Here is a 19,463-nt window from a genome sequence, read left to right as displayed (position 1 = left end):
ATGTTTCTGAATTACTTTATGTGATCCCCTTATTAAACCTTGGAGAAAAAGAAAAAAATACATACTAAGCCAGTTAAATACTTCTCAGTATGTCTAAAATCTGAGGATCTGCTACTTGATGAAAGAAGGTACTGTGAGAGGTAGTATGTACAATGGTGAAGAATGGGGATCCTTTCTGTGTTGTCAGTTTTCTAATTAATTTAATAGAAATGATATCATTATAGAATCTTGTGAAAAAGAACCTGATAAATAGTCCTTGTTACTAGAATTAGATTTTGTCTTGTGTGATTGTTGTGAGGTTTCATTAACTACACTTTCTTCAGGTATAAATTATTAGTGACATCACAGATATAACTTTTACTTTTTATATACAAAATATGTATATTGATATATGTTTTCAATCATAAAGTAACCAAGAGAGATATCAATTAATTACTAAGTTTATAGCCTTACGAGATCTGTGGCTTATACAACTTAGAGGATTTAAAAAAATATATATATATATATGCCAGCCTTTGATAATTTAATTGTTAACAACAATTAAATTATCAAAGGCTAGCTTATACCACTCACATCAGAAAATCCAGAAAAATAGTGTAAATTTCTTTTTAACTTAGCTATCTTAATTGACACGGCTTTATGATATGTTTTGCCAGACAGTTTTGGCTTAAATATCTAACTTTTGATGTAATAATGTTTTTGTAATCGTTTTCTGTAGAGAAAGAGTTGAAATTGTCTTTTAGCATAGCTGATAGAAAAACATTGGTTATTTTTATTTAGCTCTAAGATTTGAAGGCACAGTTAAATATATGCCCAAAGGAAAGGACATTGTTTTAAGCTGAGTGTCAGTCAAATAAAAAAAAATTATAGAAATCATTAACTGGCTTGATATATTTGTCACATCATACCTCATTTCCCATATCCATCAAGATCAGGGTGCCATGGGACAGAATGTTCATACTGCAACACAGCCTTTGTCTTCATACCTTTATGTTACAATGTTACAAATTGGCAGAGAACTTCTGGAAATCTCTCCTACAAGGGGATAGTGAGCAATATATTAACTATGCACAGAAGTCATTGCCAAATCACAAAGTGATTGCCAACCAGATAACCTACTAAAATCCAGACAAAATATGTCCCAAGCTTCCCCTTAGACAGACTCCATAAAAATGCCCAGGGATACTTCGAAGACACATGACACAGAAGTTCGAGTACAGAGATGATAATATCAAGTGACTTTAATTGAAATTACTTATTCTGGTAAATTTCAGTTAAAATGTAAGGCCAACAGAATACATTGCTACGGTTTCTGCCAGGGTTCTGAAAGGAGCTCATGAAAGTTAAGAGATGAAGAGTTTAAACTCTGATCTTATGCTGGCTAAATTTTGGAAGTAAGAAGTAAATATATTTTGAAAATCTGCACTAATTCAGCACTAACTGCTGCAAAAGATAGTACTGATTATAAACACGAGAAAAAGTACATGTTTTCTTATAAAATAACTAAAGTACACATTTCTTTCAATTTCACTTGAAGTTTTGGGGACAAATGTATCAGCTAATTGACAAGAAATCTAAATGCTATTTATTTTTTTGTATGGAAAAACATAGATATATTCTGAGGTTGAATGACATTCTTTTAGGGATGTACATGTTAATAACTTACACAAGTCTCATGCTTATAATAGGTGCTTCGGTCTCCAAAATTTAGGGCCATGAATTTTTTATTAAAAAAAAATCACATTGGGTTATATGTACAAAATATTTATGACTCTTTAAGAATGATTAAAGAATTTTCCATGCTAGGGTTACTTTTTCCTACATATAAAATAGAAATGACTTCAGTGATATCAAAGTGTTACTAAATAGGAGAAATAAATTATTAAAATTTATTATCAAACAATAGTTCCTGAGATCATTTTGATTAGGTATAAATCATTCAAGATACATAATTTAATATTCAGTTCAGTTCAGTCGCACAGTTGTGTCCAACTCTTTGTGACCCCATGAATCGCAGCACGCCAGGCCTCCCTGTCCATCACCAACTCCCGGAGTTCACCCAGACTCACGTCCATCGAGTCAGTGATTCCATCCAGCCATCTCATCCTCTGTCGTCCCCTCCTCCTCCTGCCCCCAATCCCTCCCAGCATCAGAGTCTTTTCAAATGAGTCAACTCTTCGCATGAGGTGGCCAAAGTACTGGAGTTTCAGCTTTAGCATCATTCCTTCCAAAGAAATCCCAGGGCTGATCTCCTTCAGAATGGACTGGTTGGATCTCCTTGCAGTCCAAGGGACTCTTAAGAGTCTTCTCCAACACCACAGTTCAAAAGCATCAATTCTTCAGCGCTCAGCCTTCTTCACAGTCCAACTCTCACATCCATACATGACCACAGGAAAAACCATAGCCTTGACTAGACGGACCTTTGTTGGCAAAGTAATGTCTCTGCTTTTGAATATGCTATCTAGGTTGGTCATAACTTTCCTTCCAAGGAGTAAGTGTCTTTTAATTTCATGGCTGCAGTCACCATCTGCAGTGATTTTGGAGCCCCCAAAAAATGAAGTCTGACACTGTTTCCACTGTTTCCTCATCTATTTCCCATGAAGTGATGGGACCAGATGCCATGATCTTCGTTTTCTGAATGTTGACCTTTAAGCCAACTTTTTCACTCTCCACTTTTACTTTCATCAAGAGGTTTTTTACTTCCTCTTGACTTTCTGCCATAAGGGTGGTGTCATCTGCATATCTGAGGTTGTTGATATTTCTCCCAGCAATCTGATTCCAGCTTGTGTTTCTTCCAGTCCAGCGTTTTTCATGATGTACTCTGCATATAAGTTAAATAAGCAGGGTGACAATATACAGCCTTGATGTACTCCTTTTCCTATTTGGAACCAGTCTGTTGTTCCATGTCCAGTTTTAACTGTTGCTTCCTGACCTGCATACAAATTTCTCAAGAGGCAGATCAGGTGGTCTGGTATTTTAAATATATTAAATTCAAAGTATTGACCACAGAAGAAAATAGTGGCTCAATAAAAATTTATGGTTTGCACAAAGTAATATAATTTTACAAACAGGATTAAAATTCAGGTGTTGGGGCAACTTTCTCATGCAAAAATATCTTCTCCCAAAGCAAACTGAGTGCATTTGTTAAATGATGTACTCTACATGCATTTCCTAATAAGACATTAGTATGTAATTTGCAACAAGGCATCATCATTAACATATTCAGTTCAGTTCAGTTTAGTCGCTCAGTTGTGTCAGACTCTTTGCAACCCCATGAACCGCAGCATGTCAGGCCTCCCTGTCCATCACCAACTCCTAGAGCTTGCTCAAATTCATGTCCATCGAGTCAGTCATGTGTGTTTAAAACTACAAGCCAAAACATAGGGCCAAATGAATATACTTTTGTGTGCTATCATTAATTTCAAATGTTCAATTAACTATAGGCTGAATACTATATATCATAGTGAGGATCAGTTGTCAAGACCCTGCATCCCAATTTTCTTCTGTCATAAACCCACTGCTTTATCACAGACACACTGCATTAGGAAAAACTTTCCCCAAACTGAAATTACTCACAGAAAAATGGGCTTAAAGCTGGTTAAGAGGTTTTCAATAGCCATTTGGTCTTTTTATAGGGAGAGATTCTTCTTGGCTTTTCAAAATACTCTTCTCATTTTGAAACCAACATAAAATCTGATTAATGTAACAGGGCTACCTTACAGTCTCCTCCATCTATAAATTTCTGCACTCCCATGTATTTGAGAACCATCTGGATCAGCGTCATAAAATGGAGAACAGATGGGCAAGAGACATAGGGCATTGTGAGGAAAACTACAGGGAATAGGACACAGTATTATTTGTTATTATTTACAGTCATGCTAGATATTTATCATGCATATATTGTTAGGAGATTTACATTTTCAAATTTCAGAAAATAAAAACCTTCCAAAAAAGTTTCCATGAATACACCCTTCCTCCATTGGAAAATGTTATTTGACACCATTATTATAGTTTAGCAATGGAACATATTTCCTCTTTAAGATATAAAGTGCATTGGAAAGGCCCAACTAAATATATAAAATATGCATAAAGCTACCAAATAGCCATTAGGAACTAAATGGGATTAAGGACTCTTATGGTAAGTGGCTGTTGCTGAGAATGGACTGGGGACAGCAGGAACTGGAAAGAGGAAAATATACTGAGAAGTTAGGGGAGAATGCCCAGAAGCCCAAAATTAATTCACAGGCTTAAGATCACAGAAGGAGGTTGAAAAAGTGGGGAAACATGACAGAATTTACATGATTCTTTCTTCAACTTTGTATCATGTGGACACTCTTAAAATATATTTCACTCAGTGTATGCATGCTAAATCCCTTCAGTTGTGTACCACTCTGTGCAACCCTATGGACTGTAGCTTGTTAGGCTCCTCTGTCCATGGGATTCTCCAGCAAGAATGCTGGAGTGGGTTGTCATGCCCTCCTCCAGGGGATCCTCCCAGCTCAGGGATCAAACCCACATCTCTTGTCTCCTGAATTGGCAGGTGGTTCTTTCCATTAGCATCACCTGGGAAGCCTCATGTTTCACTCTGGATAATGAGTAACAAATGGTTAGTTTTTGTTCAGTGTCTAGAAGCACAGAAATCATGCTTGTAACCACCTTCCTTTAGAGAAGTTATGTATTTCAATTTCACAATATATGTAATGTCAGAGTTGTAAACAATATGAAAGAAAATTTCTCAGAATGAGCAATCACCTTAATTTTTACATATTTTGTATGCTTACATGGAAAGCAGAATTCTCTTTCCTTCATAAATCAGGATATGTTTCCTAAAGCATATCATTGTATGTTGTTTCTAGAAGGAGGTTTTGTGTGTTAGTCACTCAATTGTGTCCAACTCTTTGCGACCCCATGCACTGTAGCCCACCAGGCTCCTCTTTCCATGGAATTCTCCAGGCAAGAATACTGGAGTGGGTTGCCATTCATTCCCTTCTCCAGGGGATCTTCCCAACTCAGGGATCCAACCCAGGTCTCCTGCATTGCAGGCAGATGCTTTGCCATCTGAACCACCAGGGAAGCCTAAAGGAGGTTTTACTCTTAGACAATGTGTAACATCATAATACCATGACATAGTCATAATAATACGCTATGCAGTTGCTTTTGTTTATACTTTAAACTTTCTGAAGACTTTAGTTTCCCTCTTCTGAATAAGTAAAGAACCCCAATTCTCCTTTTTAATGATTTTCCTCCTTAGTTAACATGAAATATAATTATTTCATGATAATTAAACAAAATAGCTACATTTTTGAAAACTGTCCTACTGTTTCATGTATACATTCTCAATAAATCTCCCAAAATGTCTTGAAGAGAATATTATTTCTGTCTCCTTTTTCATGTAATAAAACTGAAGCTCTGAGAAGCCAGGTCACACCACTAGCAGGTGGGAGATCTTGAATTTGAACCCACACAGTTAAATTCCAGTAGACTTATACTCTTGCTGACCCTGTTTTTCTGTCCTACTCTGGTTCTTATGTGTATATTATGTGCCAAGAACCATTCACAACTCTTTACATGTACTAATTCAATTAATCTTTCCTCACTATTAGGTACCACTATTATACTTACTTTATAAATGAGGAAACTGGTAACCTGAAGTATATAATTTGCCTAAATCCACCTGTTAAAGCAGAGGAAAATGTCAGTGACTTTAATAATAGAAGAAAATGTATCCACCTAGTCTCTGTACCCCAGTGTACATCATCCAGATATGCTTGCAAGCAGCACTAAGAGGTGAAGACAGACAGCCTGACTCCCAGACTAGTACTTTCTCAACGCTTATTCAACACAGAGCACACATCAGCTGAGCCAAACCCACCGTGAAGGATGCTGCTTGTCTCATCTTCCTAATTTCCATAGTAAAATCTTGAATTTCCACATTGAGTTGTGGTCCAATTGGTCCAGACATCAAGCTACAAAAATATCTGAATTGCTGTACATAGTTACCAGAATTTGGTATAAAAAATAAAATTAAAAACCAAGAAAATTATGTAAGATATTATACAGTTAAAGTTATTAAAGTAATGGTGTATACCATAATAAATACTATATGCTATGTTTATGTGGTTAAATTTCACTCATCTTTTCCTCATCCAGAACTAGGGAACTCTTTACACAGCAGTAAGCAGCTATAATCTGCCTTATCCTCTCTGACTCCTCTTCTCTCACATCTCAAATAGCTCACAGCATTTCTGAACTACTTTGGAATGATCCTTTCCACATACTACTTCTTTTATTAAAATTGAATATAAATAGATGCTCAAATTTTTAATGGTTTATGTTTAGATTTTAAATACAACTTCCACTCAGAGATTAGTTAAATATCAAATTAATTTAAAGTCATTATTTTTTCTCTACTGAGGAAGAGAATTGAATGGAAACAATAGAATGGGAAAAACTAGAGATATCTTAAAGAAAATCAGAGATATCAAGGGAATATTTCATGCAAAGATGGGCACAATGAAGGACAGAAATTGTATGGACCTAATACGGAGAAGGCAATGGCAACCCACTCCAGTACTCTTGCCTGGAAAATCCCATGGACGGAGGAGCCTGGTGGGCTGCAGTCCATGGGGTTGCTGGGAGTCGGACACGACTGAGCGACTTCCCTTTCACTTTTCACTTTCATGCATTGGAGAAGGAAATGGCAATCCACTCCAGTGTTCTTGCCTGGAGAATTCCAGGGATGGCTGAGCCTGGCGGGCTGCCGTCTATAGGGTCGCACAGAGTCGGACATGATTGAAGCGACTTAGTAGCAGCAGCGGCAACAGAAGCAGAAGATATTAAGAAGAGGTTGTAAGAATACACAGAAAACTGTACAAAAAAAGACCTTCATGACCCAGATAACCACGATGGTGTGATCACTCACCTTAGAGCCAGACATTCTGAAATGCAAAGTCAAATGGACCTTAGGAAGCATCACTACAAACAAAGCTAGTGAAGGTAATAGAATTCCAGTTCAGCTATTTCAGATCCTAAAAGATGATGCTATTAAAGTGCTACACTCAATATGACAGCAAAATTAGAAACTCAGCAGTGGCCACAGGCCTGGAAAAGGTCAGTTTTCATTCCAATCCCAAAGAAAGACAATGCCAAAGAATGCTCAAACTACCACACAACTGCACTTATCTCACATGCTGGCAAAGTAATGTTCAAAATTCTCCAAGCTAGGTATCAACAGTATTTGAACTGTAAACTTCCAGATGTTCAAGTTGGATTTAGAAAAGGCAGAGGATCAAATGGCCAATATCTGTTTGATCATCAAAAAATCAAAAGAGTTCCAGAAAAACATCTACTTCTGCTTTATTGACTACACCAAAGCTTTTGACTGTGTGGATCACAATAAACTGTGGAAAATTCTTCAAGAGATGGGAATACTAGACCACCTTACCAGCCTCCTGAGAAATCTGTATGCAGGTCAGGAAGTAAAAGTCAGACATGGAACAATGAAGTGGTTCCAAACTGGGAAAGGACTACTCAAGGCTGTATATTGTCACCCTGCTTATTTAACTTATACGCAGAGTACATCATATGACGGGCCAGGCTGGATGAAGCACGGCTGGAATCAAGACTGCTGGGAGAAATATCAATAACCTCAGATATGCAGATGACACCACCCTTATCGCAGAAAGCAAAGAAGAACTGAAGAGCCTCTTTTTGAAAGTGAAAGAGGAGAGTGAGAAAGCTGGCTTAAAACTCAACATTCAAAAAACTAAGATAGATCATGGCATCCGGTCCCATCACTCCATGGCAAAGAGATAGGGAAACAATGAAAACAGTGAGAGTTTATATTTCTGGGCTCAAAATCACTGCAGACAGTGACTGCAGCCATGAAATTAAAAGACGCTTACTCCTTGGAAGAAAAGCTATGACCAACCTAGACAGTATATTAAAAAGCAGAGACATTATTCACTGACAAAGGTCCATCTAATCAAAGCTATGTTTTTTCCAGTAGTCATGTATGGATATGAGAGTTGGATTATAAAGAAAGCTGAGCAATGAAGAATTGATGCTTCTGAACTGTGGTGTTGGAGAAGACTCTTGAGAGTCCCTTGGACCACAGGGAGATGAAACCATTCAATCCTAAACAAATCAGTCCTGAATGTTCATTGGAAGAACTGAAACTCCAATACTTTGCTCACCTGATGTGAATAACTGACTCATTGGAAAAGACCCCGATGCTGGCAAAGATTGAAGGCAGGAAGAGAAGGGGATGACAGAGGATGAGATGGTTGGAAGGCATCACCGACTCGATGGACATGAGTTTGAGCAAGCTCTGGGAGTTCATGATGGACAGGGATGCCTGGCGTGCTACCGTCCATGGGGTCACAGTCAAACTCAACTGAGTGACTGAACTGAACTTAACTGAGGAAGAAGTTCATCCCAAAATGCCTCTCTTTGCAATGGCATTTTTTTCCATTAACTTCACTTCCCTGTTAGTCTAATATCTATCCTCTGTGTAATCATATTGGTTTTATCAGGTGAGGTTGATACTGAAGTAGCATCAGCTATGAAAGAAGGGACAGCAGCTGAAATGAACTACTATGGTACAGATAACTGGTATATACTGATGTAGAGAATGCCTGTTTGTTTAACAGAATTTTTAATAAAAAATGAATTTCTTGATAATGAAATGTGCCATTAAACATTGTAGCTAATTAAACGCTGCTGCTGCTACTGCTAAGTCGCTTCAGTCATGTCCAACTCTGTGCGACCCCATAGACGGAAGCCCACCAGGCTCCCCCATCCCTGGGATTCTCCGGGCAAGAACAGTGGAGTGGGTTGCCATTTCCTTCAATGCATGAAAGTGAAAAGTGAAAGTGAAGTTGCTCAGTCGTGTCTGACTCTCAGCGACCCCATGGATTGCAGCCTACCAGGCTCCTCTATCCATGGGATTTTCCAAGCAAGAGTACTGGAGTGGGGTGCCATCATGCAGCCAATTATAAATATACACATGCATATAGATGAGTTATTAACTTGATGAGTTTGGAACTAATAGTTAAATCACAGGAAACATATAACCAAAAGTCAACTTTTACTCACGTTCTATTAGGAGTTTCTTTAAACAGTAACTACACCTCAGGACTAGTTTGGAGCAGCCGACAGCAGACTGGTCTGGGATGTTTTACTTGGTAAGCACAGGATTTACAAGGATTTCTAAAAACACACAGCCATCAGAATGAAGTGCAAATCCCTACAGGGTACACAGTGTTACAAAATCTGAAAAATAAACATTATGTGTTCTAAGTAGCCAATCACATAAATGGCAAACCAAACAAAGCATGGAAAGTTTAGTTTCTGCAAAATAATATTAGCTCATGACCAAGTCATATTCTTAGGTGTAAAAATGCATATGAGAAAAATAAATATCATATGATATAACATATATGGAATCTAAAAAAATGGTAAAAGTAAACTTATTTATAAAGTAGAAATAGAGTCACAGATATAGAAAACAAATTTATGGTTACCAAAGGGGATAGGGAGAAGGGATATATTAAGAGACTGGAATTGACATATACATACTACTCTATATAAAATATATAGTAACTAATAAGGACCTACTGTATAGCACAAGGAACTCTACTCAATATTCTATATGAACTATATGGGGAAAGAATCTAAAAAACAGTGGATATATGTACGTGTATAACTGATTCACTTTGCTGAACACCTGAAACTAACAAAACACATTGTAAATCAACTATACAGAATAGAAATTTATTTTAAAAATGCATGTGCCATGTGTGGGTCCTGGAAGGTACCAGGAAGGTGGGTGTTGTATTGTGAGCCTCTCTAGCTTTCACTGTTAACTCCTCACCTTTTGCATGCTCAAAATATTCACTAAGGTTGTCTCTATCTGATGACTGAGAAAGAAGACTTCTAAGAAGGAATTGAAATGTGAACTGATTTCTCCAGCAACAGAAAAATGGAATTATTTTATAACAATATTTTGAATGAGGGTGAAACATCCAGCACAAAAAGTAGCAACTTCTTATATTCAAGTCTAAATAAATTGGATATGAAAATACTTTATTGTCCTTAATACATGACCGACTTTCTTCTCAGTGCCTACAGTTTTATTTACCATTTCTTTTTCCCCCCTTCTTTTATCTTTATTGCTGAAAAATTCTCTGAATTTTGCTTTTGCATTATTATTGTGGTTCTAATGAGAACTGTATATATGTGTTTAGTTTGGAGAGAAAGAGATTGAGAGAGGGAACTATATTTTGACAAGTTCTTAAGATTCTCTTAGACACTAGTTTAACAATCATAGCAGACGCTAGTTTAAGAGTCATTGCCCTAGATTTCGAACCTACTTTTCTTTTTACTTTGTGTTGAAGTGGTGTGACTCAAATTCAATAAACTTATCTTGAGTCTGTTATCAATTTTGCTATGTGCTATGTGTACATATATGAGGAATAGATGGTTTCTATCTTCAAGGAACTCACATTTAATATACTAGTTTACTATCACATATTATCAAGTTGAAATCTCTAGACCCCGCAAACAAAACAACTGCAATAATTTCCATCCTCATATGAAATACATCACTGAGAAGTAATTTCAAAACAAACCTTTCATGATCTCAGCTACATTTCTATATTTCTGAAGCAAGTGTGTCAACAATGTATTTTGAAATGCTTTTTTATATTTCAGATATAAAAATTCTGTTTTATGTATTTACCTTCTAACTGTTCATCTTATCCTTCAACTGATTAAGTTTGAGAGGCTGAGCTCAGGAATACTTTCCCAGTGCCCAGAGGCATCACAATTGCTTTATTTCAAATTCTGGTTTAGAGAAGTAGGTTATGGAAGTATTCTTCAGTCTTAAAATTTCAGGGAAAATGTTAATAGGAAACCTCATAACTTCTGTTGAATGAATTGATTTTGAAATGCAGAAAGCTATACCAATGATGTGTCTGACACAGAACTGTCAAAATACCATCAGAAGTTTTATACTGCATTTTCTAATTCTTACTGTTCCAGAGAAGCCTAGACAAAACCCAGACAAAGCATCAGCTATTATTCATTGATCACTGTAAGATTCACTGTGTTAATAAGTTTTTAATTATAAAATAAATAAAGCAGAAGGGTCGAAAGTTTAGAGCTAACTCCTTTCTAAATGCTAAACTTCAGAGTTTTGAATATATGCTTTCTTGAATTAGATAATGGTTTTCATAGTAAATTATTCATTTTTATTCTTTCATTCAATGTCCTACATTTTCATGCATTGCACTGTGTCCTATCTCTGACATTATGAAAAGCAAGCCATAGCTTTATTTTTCACTTCAAACTACTGCAAAATACCACTAAGGACTTTGTTTCTTCTGTGAAATTCCAGGGAAATCTCTAACTCACCTCAGACATGACGTGTATCATAAACACGCTTCAGGCCTCTTCTGAGTGCCTGCAAAGCATGGCCCATCTGGCAAGCCTGAGTCATGGCCTTATTTCTGGCAAAGCAATCATTCAAAGGAGCCAAGAATAAGAGTAGTAGAAGGAACTGCCTGTATATCAGACTAAAAGAAAGTGATGAGTGTATGAAATCTCCCAGTGGGTAGAGAACCATTCCTAAATTACTCTGGCCGCCTTTGTAGACATACAGAGTGCCCTGCCCTTACTTTGTTCTCACTGGGATCGTCCACTTTCACGTAGGAGACCAGCTGCAGTGACACATTCAATTCATTGGAGAAAACACATTCCAATCACAGGCTTTGCAGTAAAATGAAATTTATCTCATGAACATTCTTTTGAAATTTTTAGACATGTTAATGGTCCCATGGGTGATCCTTTCTTCTATTCACTAAGCAATTGATTTTATAATGAATTAATTTTGCCAAGCACAAAAAGAAGGATCATGTATACTCTACACTAAATATGAGTCACGTAGAAGAAGTAGAGTTCCACTACTACTAAAAATAGCAAGTAGTATAAAAATAACAGTAATCAATACATATTACTTTCCCTGAAGAGGCACTGCACTTTGCATTTTAGCTGGGCTATATTTAACTGTTAAAACAACCTTATAAGTAGGCATTGTTTTTAGCCTCAGTATAATAGTTGAAGACACTGAGGCTTGGACAAAATTAGAATACCAAGACCTTGGGCAGAATTATAGAGCTAGGAAATAAATGCATGGGAGGTAAAAGAGAATCATCATACTAGAAATCTATATATAGTAACTGAATTAATCTACATGCAAATCCTCAGAGAATGATTTTATACACATATTGTTATGTTTAAATCATCATCAGGTTAAATATCTTCCCCAAGACAACATACCATGGGATTCTGATTTACACTCAGGTCTGACTCCAAAGACCACCATCTCTTTCATTAGGTATATTTATCAGAAGAAGGAGTAAGAGGGTTAGGAGGAGAAGAAGAAAAAGCTACAATCATCTCTCAGTATCCACAGAAGATTAGTACCAGGACCTCCAAAGATATGAAAATCTGTGTATGGTCAAATCCCATAGATAAGATGGCATAGTATTTGTATGTAACATTCATCTCTCAATGTACTTGAAATCATCTTCATGTTACTTAAAATACCTAATCAATGTAAATATTAATACTCTGTACATGTAAATAGTTGGTGGAACTGGCAGATTCAAATTTTGCCTTTTGGAAAATTTCTGGAGTTTTTCTTTTTTTCAAATATTTTTGATCAGAGTTTTCAAACCATAGAGGGTCCACTGCACTCTGTCAGGAAGGATTAAAATATTTTTAGATGTACTTTACACCAAGCATCATGTATATTAACAATGTTAACAACACTGTAGTCATGACCTCATTGAAACTTTGTGACTATTTGTCATGTTTCCATCTAATCCTTCTCTCTAATCTTTCATCAATGTGTTACAGTAATGATAGAACCCTCCATTGCGAATCAGACAATAGATTAAAGACCTAAATATAAGACCAGATACTATAAAACTTTTATAGGAAGACACAGGCAGAACATACTTTGACATCAATTGCAACAATATGTTTCTTTTGGATTTACCATCTAGAGTAATAAGAATAAAAATAAAACTAAACAAATGAGACCAAATTAAATGTAAAAGATTTTGCATAGCAAAGGAAACCATCAATAAAAAGGAAAGACGACCCACAGAATGAGAAAGCATTTGCAAACAATGGGATGGACAAGGGGTTAATCTCCAAAATATACAAACAGCTCATGAACCTCAATACACAAAAAGCAACTCAACTGAAAAATGGACAGAAGATCTAAACAGACATTTCTCCACAGAAGACATACAGATGTCCAAAAAGCACTAGAAGATGTTCAACATCACTAATTTTTAGAGAAATACAAATGAAAGCAATGATGTATAAGTTCATACCAGCTACAATGGCTGTTATTAAAATGTCTATAAACAATAAATGCTGGAGAGGGTGTGGAGAAAAGAGAAGCCTCCTACACTATTGGTAGAAATGTAAATTGGTACAGCCAGTAAGCTGGGATTAACATATATACATTACTATATAAAAAAATAGATCTACTGTATGGCACAGAGAATTCTTCTCAGTACTCTGTAATAACCTATATAAAGGAAAAGAGTCTGAAAAATTATATATATATAATATATATATAGTATGTATGTATTATATATATATGTATATATATATATATATATAACTATATATGTGTGTGTGTGTGTGTAAATAAATCATTTTTCCAGTATACCTGTAACCAACACATTGTAAATCAACTATGCTCCAATAGAAAATAAAACAATTTTAAAAGAAATGCAGATTGGTTTTATATTCTTTTTATGTCACTTTTATGGATAGTTACCAAAAACTTTAAAGAATAAAGAAGTGAAGTTTAGTTACCAATATGTGAAACGTTATTTTGTAATCAGAGTCAAGGAAATATGGTTTAATTAACAAAATTGTTCTTCAGTATATTCAGAAATATGAGTGGCCAGTTTAATTTATCTCACAATCCTTGAGGGGACAAACACAGCCAAGAGAGAAATTTTCCTCCTGGGCTTCTTTTCTATTTTTATCCATTGATAGTTCATTTTGGTTGTACTGTTCATATGCCTCTTTGAAAGAATAATTTATTCACCCCAGTTAATAAGCAGAGTGACATATAATACATGAAAACAAAACCCGCAAGTTGCCAAAACGAAAACTACCAGTCAGGTTTGTCAAAGTAAGATGATCCACTTGGGAATGGGGAATTTGGCAGAAACAGGTTGTAATATTTTAAGGGTTGTTACATACTCGGTTAAAACTATTCTTCTTCTTTTTTTTTTTATTTATTTTATTTTTTTTTTATTTTTAAAACTTTATTTAAACTTAAATGCATATTGTCACAAACATTACTTCTCATCATTTTATTTCTCAACAAAGACAAGGTCTTGCTCTAACTTCTCCTTCCCCTCACCCAAGTTGCCAACCCCAAGACTCACTACTGTTTATTTTCACAGTAATTTAGCTTTCCAAAAGCCCAGAGATTAGACAATACACTCTGATAAGCAAATGACGCAACCATTTCAGTTAAACATTGAAAAATTAGCAGAAGCTTTGCAAGTTCAGTCTTTTCTTTTTCATCCCACTCCAAACTATTTTTCAAAAAAAAGATACACATCATTTTTGTCTCCTCTCAGAAAGCAAAGGTAATTATAACTGTTTTGTTTTGTTTTAAATAAACCCCCTCATCCAATATAATAAGGTATACCAGAGTATGCAAATGAAAAGGCCATAAGCTAAATTTATTCTGTAAACAAAGCTGAGGCTGAGGAAGTGTAACAGTACAATTTCTTTTCAATATTTGAGTTTATGTCTTGGTAAGTGCTCTCCCTGCCACCTCATCAGCACCTAATGAGTTACATCTGGGTGATCAGCACATTCATATAACATACCTGATTTCTCAAGGTAGTCTGTACTGATTGAAACAAATATTGAATATATGGATTCATGTGAGTATGTCTCCCACTAACAGGGAATATGCCTTCTTCTTTTCAAGCATCCATAAAACATTTTTATTTTTATTTTTTTCTTTTGCTGTCTCGTATACAGGGTTATCGTTACCATCTTTCTAAATTCCATATATATGCGTTAGTATACTGTATTGGTGTTTTTCCTTCTGGCTTACTTCACTCTGTATAATAGGCTCCAGTTTCATCCACCTCATTAGACCTGATTCAAATGTATTCTTTTTAATGGCTGAGTAATACTCCATTGTGTATATGTACCACAGCTTTCTTATCCATTCATTTGCTGATGGACTGGTGCTGGGAAATCTGGTGCTGGGAAATCTGGTCAACCACTTGTAAAAGAATGAAACTAGAACACTTTCTAACACCATATACAAAAATAAACTCAAAATGGATTAAAGATCTCAACGTAAGACCAGAAACTATAAAAATCCTAGAGGAGAACATAGGCAAAACACTCTCTGACATACATCACAGCAGGATCCTCTATGACCCACCTCCCAGAATATTGGAAATAAAAGCAAAAATAAACAAATGGGACCTAATTAAACTTAAAAGCTTCTGCACATCAAAGGAAACTATTAGCAAGGTGAAAAGACAGCCTTCAGAATGGGAGAAAATAATAGCAAATGAAGCAACCGACAAACAACTAATCTCAAAAATATACAAGCAACTCCTACAGCTCAACTCCAGAAAAATAAATGACCCAATCAAAAAATGGGCCAAAGATCTAAATAGACATTTCTCCAAAGAAGACATACAGATGGCTAACAAACACATGAAAAGATGCTCAACATCACTCATTATCAGAGAAATGCAAATCAAAACCACTATGAGGTACCATTTCACACCAGTCAGAATGGCTGCGATCCAAAAGTCTACAAATAATAAATGCTGGAGAGGGTGTGGAGAAAAGGGAACCCTCTTACACTGTTGGTGGGAATGCAAACTAGTACAGCCACTATGGAGAACAGTGTGGAGATTCCTTAAAAAACTGGAAATAGAACTGCCTTATGATCCAGCAATCCCACTGCTGGGCATACACACTGAGGAAACCAGAAGGGAAAGAGACACGTGTACCCCAATGTTCATCGCAGCACTGTTTATAATAGCCAGGACATGGAAGCAAAACTATCCTTCTTAAGAAAGGCAGTTTAATTGCATCACATTTCTTTCTTTCTTTTTTTTTTTTTCATATTGACATTTAGTTCTTAGGGACTACCAAGATACAAATTTCATAATATCAATTTCAAATCTAGGACACATATCAATGTAAAATGAATCAAATTTATATATAAATTTATTTCAGATTGCTCAAATAACTATTTTGGTTAAAGTAATAAAAACTTAGCCATATGGTAATCACTATATAGATGTCTAAGTACACATTTACATTTTTAAATGTCAATATGATTTAGATGGGACAGACTAACCTTAAAATTTTCACTTGTACATTCAGATCTCCCAGGAAGTAATGGCTCAAGAAAATATAAGTCATCATATTAAAATATTATCCAAAACAGTTCCTCTTCCACCAAAGCTTGGGAGGTTGACAAACATTTGAATTCATAATACTCTCAGTATCTTAGTAATTTTTTTCTTTGCATATCCTAGGACAAAAGAAATGCCTAACAGTTCCCATTACTTAGTAGCTAATTCCAAACAGCCTAACAAGTATTTATGTTCTAACAACTTAGTAGGCTTTTAGAAAAAAATACACATAAATCAAGAGAACAAAATAAAATTTAGTTCATTCTTAAATAACCACAATTACTTACAAATTGGGTGTGTGCACCTGTTTAGCTGTGTAAGCTTTTTAAATCAAATCAAACACTCACACACTCATTTCCTGTTTCACAGTGATTTTCATATGGTACTTACTTTTTTATCATGCAACTGCAGGAAACACCATTCAGCAAGTCATGATGTCATCAAAAGGAATGTAGTCCTATGCAATGTTGACATTGTTAATATTTTTCACTTTATGTCTTAGGCTGCTGAGTATTGCCATGTTTTTCTTGAAGTTTTAAGTCATGCAGCTCCTCTCTGTGTTTGCTGTAGCTCCTGAGAGAATACACTGGTGCATAGTTTGAGTGGTATGATTGTAGTCTGTTGATCTCATTGTCATATAGCTATGTCTCAAATAGAATTAGGTTTTGAAATCTGTTATTCCACTACCAAACTGTTTTAAAGCTTTTGTTTCACTGCCAAATCGTTTCAGCATATTAACCTTCCGGCCTCCTGCCCTATGCACAGAACCCTGGGTAAGCGAGGCGATTGGGAATAGCCAGCAGCTGAGTCCAATCAGCCTTTATTGCACTGAGATGTGAGATGTGGCAATGGTATCAAGGCACTGGAGTGATGAAGCTTGTCTTTCTGAGAACTCATTCTGGGATTCTACTCTTTAACTTAATATTACTGTTTGTGCTGGATTCCAGGGAAATATATTTGATAGGGCTTTTGTCTATAGGACAAAATATGTCCATATGGGCTTCCCTGGTGGCTCAGAAGATAAAGAATCTGCCTTCCACGTGGGAGACCTGGGTTCAACCCCTGGGTTGGGAAGATAACCTGGAGAAGGAAATGGCAATCCACTCCAGTATTCTTGCCTGGAGAATCCCATGGACCAACGAGTCTGGTAGGTTATAGTCCATGGGGTCACAAAGAGTCAGACGTGAGTAAGTGACACAACACTTGTCTATAGGAACAGTTTGTTACAAAATTAACAATCCATGTTGAGTACAGAGAAGTACCAATGAACATTCAAGATAATGGGTGGAGAAATATTTCTATATGGGAACTTTCTATATTTCAGTTTATTGTCCAATCAGTGTGCAATGAGGTTTTTTTGTTGGTTTCTTTGGGCTTTCCTGGTGGCTTAGCTGGTAAAGAATTTGCCTTCACTGTGGGAGACCTGGGTTCAATCCCTGGGTTGGGAAGATCCCCTGGAGAAGGGAAAGGCTACCCACTCCTGTATTCTGGCCTGAGAATTCCATGGACTGTATAGTCCGTTGGGTAGCAAAGAGTCGGACATGACTGAGTGACTTTCATTTTCACACTTTTTTCAGTGTCCAGGTTTTATTTCTTCATATTAATGTTCTAGAACTATCTCTTTATGGTTATTGTTAAAGCACCACCCTGGCTAATTACACATCTTCCAGTAAGAGAAGAGGACATAATACGACCTCACTTATATGTGGAACCTAAAAAACAAACAAGCCAATGTCATAGATATAGGGAGCAGATTGATGGTCGCCAAGACTAAGGTAGAGGGTAGAAAGTGGGCAAAATGGGTAAAGGTGGGCAAAAGGTACAAAACGTCTAGTTTTAAAACTAATAAGCCATCAGATCAGTCGCTCAGTCGTGTCCAACTCTCTGCGACCCCATGAATCGCAGCATGCCGGGCCTCCCTGTCTATCACCATCTCCCGGAGTTCACCCGGACTCACATCCATCGAGTCAGTGATGCCATCCAGACATCTCATCCTCTGTCATCCCCTTCTCCTCCTGCCCCCAATCCCTCCCAGCATCAGAGTCTTTTCCAATGAGTCAACTCTTCGCATGAGGTGGCCAAAGTACTGGAGTTTCAGCTTTAGCATCATTCCTTCCAAAGAAATCCCAGGGCTGATCTCCTTCAGAATGGACTGGTTGGATCTCCTTGCAGTCCAAGGGACTCTCAAGAGTCTTCTCCAACACCACAGTTCAAAAGCATCAATTCTTCGGCGCTCAGCCTTCTTCACAGTCCAACTCTCACATCCATACATGACCACTGGAAAAACCATAGCCTTAACTAGACGGACCTTTGTTGGCAAAGTAATGTCTCTGCTTTTGAATATGCTATCTAGGTTGGTCATAACTTTCCTTCCAAGGAGTAAGTGTCTTTTAATTTCATGGCTGCAGTCACCATCTATAGTGATTTTGGAGCCCAGAAAAATAAAGTCTGACACTATTTCCACTGTTTCCCCATCTATTTCCCATGAAGTGGTGGGACCGGATGCCATGATCTTCGTTTTCTGAATGTTGAGCTTTAAGCCAACTTTTTCACTCTCCACTTTCACTTTCATCAAGAGGCTTTTGAGTTCCTCTTCACTTTGTGCCATAAGGGTGGTGTCATCTGCATATCTGAGGTTATTGATATTTCTCCCGGCCATCTTGATTCCAGCTTGTGTAGGGATGTAGTAATACTGTATCATGTATTTGAAGGTTGCTAGGAGAGTAGATTTTAAAAGTTCTCAATGCAATAAAAATATTCTATAATGATGTATGGTGGAAGATGTTAACTAGACTTACTGCAGTGATTATTTTGCAATATATACAAATATCAAATCATTATGTTGTCATTTAAGACTAACATAAGATTGAATGTCAATTATACCTCAATTAAAATATTTATTAATTTTTAAAAGTCTAAAAAACAGTAGCAACATTATTATTACTCATGAAACGATATGGG

The 19,463-nt window shown here is 36.4% G+C and overlaps 1 long non-coding RNA gene across 5 annotated transcripts in view; it reads right to left on the bottom strand.

Annotated features, from left to right (window-relative positions):
• LOC147374458 (uncharacterized) overlaps nucleotides 1–17,275 on the bottom strand; it is a 38,398-nt gene extending 21,123 nt beyond the window's left edge. For 3 of the 5 annotated variants that reach the window (XR_015162790.1, XR_015162787.1, XR_015162792.1), the window contains exons 1-2: nucleotides 16,893–17,275; nucleotides 909–1,035 (exon numbers count right to left, since the gene is read on the bottom strand). This is a non-coding gene — a long non-coding RNA (uncharacterized LOC147374458). Of the gene's footprint in view, nucleotides 1–908; nucleotides 1,036–5,622; nucleotides 5,675–9,096; nucleotides 9,274–16,892 lie in introns of all 5 variants that reach the window. The other 2 variants (XR_015162788.1, XR_015162789.1) reach the window with 2 other exon arrangements.
• Nucleotides 17,276–19,463: the final 2,188 nt, after the last annotated feature.

This window comes from Bos grunniens, chromosome 4 (genome assembly GCF_055505025.1).
Source record: "Bos grunniens cultivar Pamir isolate PY7600 chromosome 4, Bosgru_T2T1.0, whole genome shotgun sequence".
Taxonomy (NCBI): Eukaryota; Metazoa; Chordata; class Mammalia; order Artiodactyla; family Bovidae; genus Bos; species Bos grunniens.
This window is presented reverse-complemented; position numbering and strand designations above follow the sequence as displayed.